A 6786-nucleotide genomic window follows, 5' to 3' on the forward strand; every position below is an offset into this window, starting at 1 on the left:
AAGTTACTGAGAAATTCGAGAAGAGATTCAATTCATGGTTTGTGGCTTGTGCAAGCTTTAAGTTCTGAAAAAAATAATTCAAAGTGTGCATTTTTAAGCTTTAAACCCATCATTTGGAAGAACTATGCAATATTAGTAAAACATTAGTATATTAGAGTATTTTCCTCAGGCAGGATATAGTAAACTTTTTCCTAGAAGTTAAATGGCTTCATAACTGCTGCTCGATATACACAAGTCACAAGACTTCCCTCTTGAGTTAAGCAGGTGAAATGTTGGTGTCAATGTTCACCGTGCTTTATAGGTCACTTGCAGTTTCATGCAGAGTTCACAGTCTCTTCCTAAAAGGCAAAAACAACATCAGCAAAATTTAGTTGCTCCGAGTGAACATAACTGAATAATAAATTACTAATTTGCAGTGTTTCCTTGTTACAGTGAGTAAAGATGTAATGTTTTGACATATTAGAGGCATGGTTCCTGTGTAGAATCAGAGGTTTGTCTCTTAAACTCAACAAACTAGACACATAAACTGCCTCTGACTCACAAATCTAATAAATTGTCTGCAGGACCGCTCCATCCATCGTCTTGGCAGTGAGCAGAACTCCTGCGGAATTCCTAGCCTGCTTTCTTTGCCATACCGACAGCATTGTCATGTGAAGGTCTGCATGAAAAGGGGAGGACAAAATAAACAATCTGAGCCTCCAGCCAAGGTTTCCAATAACAGCCTCCAAACACAGGGAGAGAGAAAAAAAAAAGCCCCACAGAGTGAGGTATTCACTACTGCTTCCAACCACGGCTGGTTTAAAGAACCTCTATGTACCAAAAAGTGTTTGCTCATCACATGGTTTTACAGGAATTCCCCCCCGAATGACAAAGCGCGCCGTCCCTGTGTTGTTCAAAAGAACATGTGGTCTCTCAGAAGATGCACAAGAGCCAAAAGGCACAGAGAGTTATAACATGACAAAAAAAAAAAAAAAAAAAAAAAAAAAAAGGCTGAGATTCCTCTTATACAATTTTTTTTTTCTTCCAACCTTGGAAATGTGAGCTTTTGGTAACTTTAACCTACATCCGTCACAGTCAGACTCTTTGCGCATGGATAAGCCTTTTGTTTGCTTAAGAGGTTATCAGGGAGCACGCTAAGCTGCTGTAAGATGAATTAGTGCTTTCTTTAAGCTCCAATGTGTATGTGTCTTAGCAGAGGTCGGCTCTGAGCTCCACTGTTGTTATATAGATCTGGTTGTAAGACGAGCTTAAGGCCTGATTGTCATGTTCTATTCAATAGACCTCATTGATCAATGGACTTTATTTATCTATTTTACACTTCATGTTGTGTGGCCTCCATTGTGGGCCGCAAAAGAAAGGGGCATGTGTTTAATTACTGTGCATATGACAATAAACAGTTTGAATCCAACTCGGATGAAGGTTTGGAGAATGAGAACAGTGAACTTTATCCTTTCAGGAGGACTGTAAACCTTTGAGTGAAAAAAGGTCGACTTTTATAGGGACACCAATGTTTTTAAATCCTTAGACAGACACAGCACAAGATACCCCGGATTAAAATGGTGCTCACATAGCTCGACTGTAACACAAAATGTACTTGGTGATATTTTTTATTACATTAAGCAACGGCAGCACAACAGTGCGGTGGAGTGATGCCTCACTGCAAATAGTTTCTGGGTTTGAATCCATCAGCCGACTGGGGCCTTTCTGTGTGGTGTTTGCATACATAGCATAATTGCATAATAGCTCCATAACAATAACCTTGTAAGTGGAAATGTTTAGTTCAGGTCCATTGTGTGTTTGTGTTACAGGGTCAAACATGAACTCGTATGTGTGATCTTACAATAACTACTTCTGTAATCTGTTTTATAAGAGGTGTGTGCCTGTTTCTGCCTCACCATGCAATTATTGTACTATGCTAGTGATGCTAAGGTGAGTTTTGCTAGCTTAAAAGTGACTGTGTGCTAAATAAACCCTTCTACCGCTTATATTTGCGTTGTTCATATAAGACCAGGAGTGGGAAGTTAAGGTACACGGTTGTTTTCCTATTGTTGTTTAACCTCTGAGAGCTAGCGAGCGTGTCGCCTCATCATTATCCAGTGCAACGCAGAAGCTAGGCGGTTACCTTTGCAGATGTTTCATGGACTGGTGGATTAAATTAAAGGGATACGCCACCTCTATGTGAAATTTTGTCACTCACCGCATTCCTCAGAGTTGGATAAGTGAGAAAAAGCGTTTTTAAATCAGTCCAGGCATTGACCTAATCCAGCAGCGCAGCTGTTAGCTTTAGCTTAGCATAGGCGTTGTAGAGTTGCCACTTAGCCAGTCGTTCGCAAAAGTGACAAATAACCTCAAGAATGACTTGTTGTGACCTGTGCATTCAAATAGAGTAAATTTTGTCAATACAATTAACCCAAAGGGTTTGCCTAGGGCAAAACCAATGTGTTAACTAAAGTTAGTGGTTTTCAGGTGTTGAGTGGTGCTAGAATATAGCCCCAAATCTATATCTGCCCTAGACAATCCCTTCGTGTTAACTGCATTGACATTTGTACTAGATTTGAATGTACAGGTCACTGCAAGTAATTAGGAAAATTCTTTACTTATCACTTTTGCGAACAACTGGCTAATTGGCAACACCTACATTACAACACCTATGCTAAGCTAAAGCTAACAGCTGTTCTGCCGGATTAAGACAATGCCTGGACCGATTTTTCTCACTCATCTAACTCTGGGGAATACGGAGAGTGACTAAAATTCACACAGGAGCCGCGTATCCCTTTAATATACTGTGGTTGCCTAGAAGTGGCCTGTCCACATATTAAGTCATTATCTATGGTCACTAGCTCTATCGTGTTGTTGCTAGTTGCTAGTGGACCTTTCAGCCTCTGGTTTCCTAGGTAACCCCCTGTATATTTCCCTCAACCAAATATTTCCTGTAAAGGAAAAATAAAATAATAAAATGCTACTGTATGACCAGGGCTGGTACGGGGGGGGGGGGGGGGGGGGGGGGGGGGGGGGGGGGCTTGGGTCTCCTCAGCCCCAGGCTGTGTCTCCAGACACCATTCCACACCTCCCTTATAATAACTTGGTGTTTGCTCCATATTTCAGTCAACCCCATCAGCCTCACCCGTCTGCTTTGTATTTTTTCATCTATCATAACTACAACTCGCTGAATTTCATCATCATAACTGCTAGCCACTTAACGGCAGATGCTGATGCCGAGCATTTTTGTACATGACTCCACCTGTCCACAAGCTCACGGGTTCCAGTCGGAGGCTGCATTGATCATGTACGACAAATGACATTTATGGTTCTTCAGCTAGCTTCGACAAGAAGCTAGTTCAATATTCTCAGCAGGGACTTTGTAGTAGAGGAGCTGAGATGTTCGTGTTAAATAAGAAAGAAATATTGTCTGACTTGCTGTGTCTTATGTCCTTGCTTCATGTGTTGTGTTGACTCACACTCGAGCTGCTAAGTTAATTTAATTGTTGAGTTTTATAAGCAAAACTCTGGTCTTGAAAAGTTAGGAAACAAGACTCTCAATTGTTCTGTGCTGAGAGTGAAAATATATTATTTTCTTACAATGTGTAATAAAACGAAATGAGTTAACAACAGGGCACACACACAACTATAAAGAGTAAAATGATGAAACCAAAAACTGAACCAGGCTGATGTTCACTAGGAATTCGTTCTTGCAAAATCATGGAAAGTAATTTTAACATGACTGATAATGTATGGATTAAACAAATAAGACACAGCCTGTTCAGACTCATTCTGCTTTCTAATTTATCTCTGGCTTCATGCACGAATACGAAAATTACAACAGGAGTGCAAACACAGCAAAACAGTAAGTTCTTGCCTTTTATGTCATCTTTAATGTCACATTCTTGCTGAATCATTACATCCTGCATGCTATTTTGTACTTTCCTTTATAGGGAACTGTTTTAAAAGTAAAAATGTTCCCATTTTTCTAATGGAGTCTTCAGGGATTCATATAAAAATGCCCAGCTTTCATTTTTTTCACTACAATACAGGCTATGGATGCCAACTACATAAAGCTGGTTTACTTTCTCGTCTTGTATTTCATATATAATAGTATTTATTAAATCTTTCAGTTGGCACTAATCTACAAACCCCAGACTGCACATCCTGTCTTACAATTTAACGTCACAGTTGAGCAGATTCTGTCACATGCTTGTTGAATGATTACGTCCTACATACTTTGTTTTATTATTTTTTTTTATATGGGGTACTATTTTAGTAGTACTTTTGTCCTATTAAAAGGAGTGAATGTTAAGGGAGTAATTAAAAAAAATAATGCCACTGTATAGGATGTCTTTTCACTGACCTTTGTGTTTCATTTGAGTTTGTTCACTGACTTTGTTCTGCAGGTTTGGAGGTTTGAGCAGAAGTGGCTCTTCTGCATATGTAGCTTGTGTATGTATCTATCTACGTATGTGTGTGTGGTGGGTGTGCGTTGTGTGTGTGTGTGTGTGTGTTCTCTTTGCTCTTTGAACTGCCGCTTAGGAATGCAGCTGCTCTCAGCGTGAAGTCAACTGTGGTGGAGTCTGTGCATTCTCGGGCACAGTCAGGAGTCCAGAGCCGTCGGAGCGAAGCAGACGTACCTTTAGCACACTCACCTGAACGCCGCAGGGACATGAACAACGCAAACCCTCGGATTAAGTCCGTTAAATTTACCCCTCGGGCTTACAATAAGATTCTGTATGTGTTTGGGCTCATGCAGCTGCACATTTGCATCGATCCCTTGCTCTGTTATTATACAACAAATAGAGTATATGCAACTTGTGCAAAGTGGATGCAAATCATATCAGACTACAGTAATAAAAAGCTAACTGTTGTTTTTTCTAAAGGTCTTTAACTGAAAGCATATATATTTTTTTATATATATCATATACGCTGCGGGCCATTCGAGTGCTTTTAAGGTATCTTTAGAATGTAGTAAAAGACAATGTGTTGTTTTGATAAAAGGACTTTCTGGACTTTCAGACATACTCTCAAAGTTCATGTACTGTATGTGCATTCAGGTTTAACCAGTCGAAGCCATGTAGCTTGTCGGGCTCGCTGAGCTATAATCACCTGTTCAACAAAAGTTCACATTTCACCCACAACCTCATCCGAGCAGCAGAGGCTTGTGTCAAGATTGAACTTTTAAAACACACAGGAATAATTAACTTAAGTAAATATTTCTGGACGACATATATAAGCAATAAACGTAATGGGAGTTTTACAGTCAAGAGAGTCTGACCTCTGTCTGAGCCAGACTCGTGTGTGTTAGTTGCATTAGCTAAAATGCGAAGGAATGCGAAAACCGGGGTTAAACTTTTACTCTGTGGAGTAACTCTGGGTGAACAAGCGTGAACACATGACTCCCTGCTCCTTCCTCATTAGCCCCGCTGCCCTTTGGCCCAGAGGCCGAAGGAAAAATCATCTCTCTCTCTCTCTCCCCCTCTCTCTCTCGGCTTCTCACCACACTCTGTCCGTCCTCGGGCCTTTGACCTCGAGTGAATGACGGAGCAATTTAAAATAAACAGGGCAGCAGAACCTGCCAAAGAAAAACATCTGCTGGGGTGACTCCGGAGCAACACACGGTGTGCAATCAATATTTGCCCTCCTCCCCGCCCAGGACCTGCTGGAGATGGTGGGAAACTTCCCATTTGGTGTGTTTTGTTGTCATTCAAATCAGCAATCTTGTGTTCACTGTGAAAAAAAAAAAAAAAAAAAGGTATCAAACAAGGCCATTGTTTGTTGAAGGGTCAATTGAGCTGTTTACTGTGGCAGCGCTGGAGCCTTTCCCTCCGTATCTGCTGTAAAGATAAGGCTCATTATTGAATGTTAAGCTAAGTAGGAAAACAAACCTTGGCTTTGGTCTGGGTCAAACATTTGAACCAATGTTCCGTTTTATTCGTCATCTGCTTCAGAGTAAAATATCAAACACATTTTTATCTGGTTTGTCTGCAAAAACACAAAACACAGCTCCAGACTGTGTTGAGCTGGTATTTTAACATTATTTATTCGTACTGAATATCTTAATAATCTACTGCGTTAACAGATTTAGGCTACATCCACTTTTCATTATGAAACATGAAACTTATTTTCCAGCCCTAACATCCAGACCTGTAAGGAGGGACTTTGGTAAACACTGCTGACCCATTTTCATTTTGAAACAATTAATCTATTTTCGCCTGGATGAACAGGACTCAGACTTCTGCGACATTCGCTTGCTTATCAGTCTCTGCGTGCCCCTCCCTGATTCGTCATACCCCCACCATGTGACCATTTCCTAGAAGAAAACAAGATATTGATCCTGAACATCCGCAGTTGATTCAACATTGATAACAAATCATGTAATCATTTCCTTTGATAGCGGCTGATTTATCTGGCGACGTGCGCTGGAGATAAATTATTATTTGGGTGATTTGTCATAATCTCTGTGCTACATGATGTTAGAACTGAAAAAAATGAAGAGAAAAATGTTGAATGTCCAGATCGGCCCTAATCACCATCAACACGTAGACCCCGTAGAGATGAAAGAGCTCCTCTATAGTGAAGCCAAAGCTAGTACAGCTCCCCCTGGTGACTGACTGCAGTATAGGTCATAAGCTCCACCCCCTCCATGGGACCAAAAAACAAACAAAAACAAAACACTGAAATACATGTCAAATATATATTTTTTTAATGTAGTGTTGATTCATGTTTCATTTTTAAGTTGTTATTTGACACTATAGAAGACAGGAGCAAATTAGGCCACACCCCCATTTGGGTGAAAAC

This window comes from Mugil cephalus, chromosome 6 (genome assembly GCF_022458985.1).
Source record: "Mugil cephalus isolate CIBA_MC_2020 chromosome 6, CIBA_Mcephalus_1.1, whole genome shotgun sequence".
NCBI classification, from domain to species: domain Eukaryota; kingdom Metazoa; phylum Chordata; class Actinopteri; order Mugiliformes; family Mugilidae; genus Mugil; species Mugil cephalus.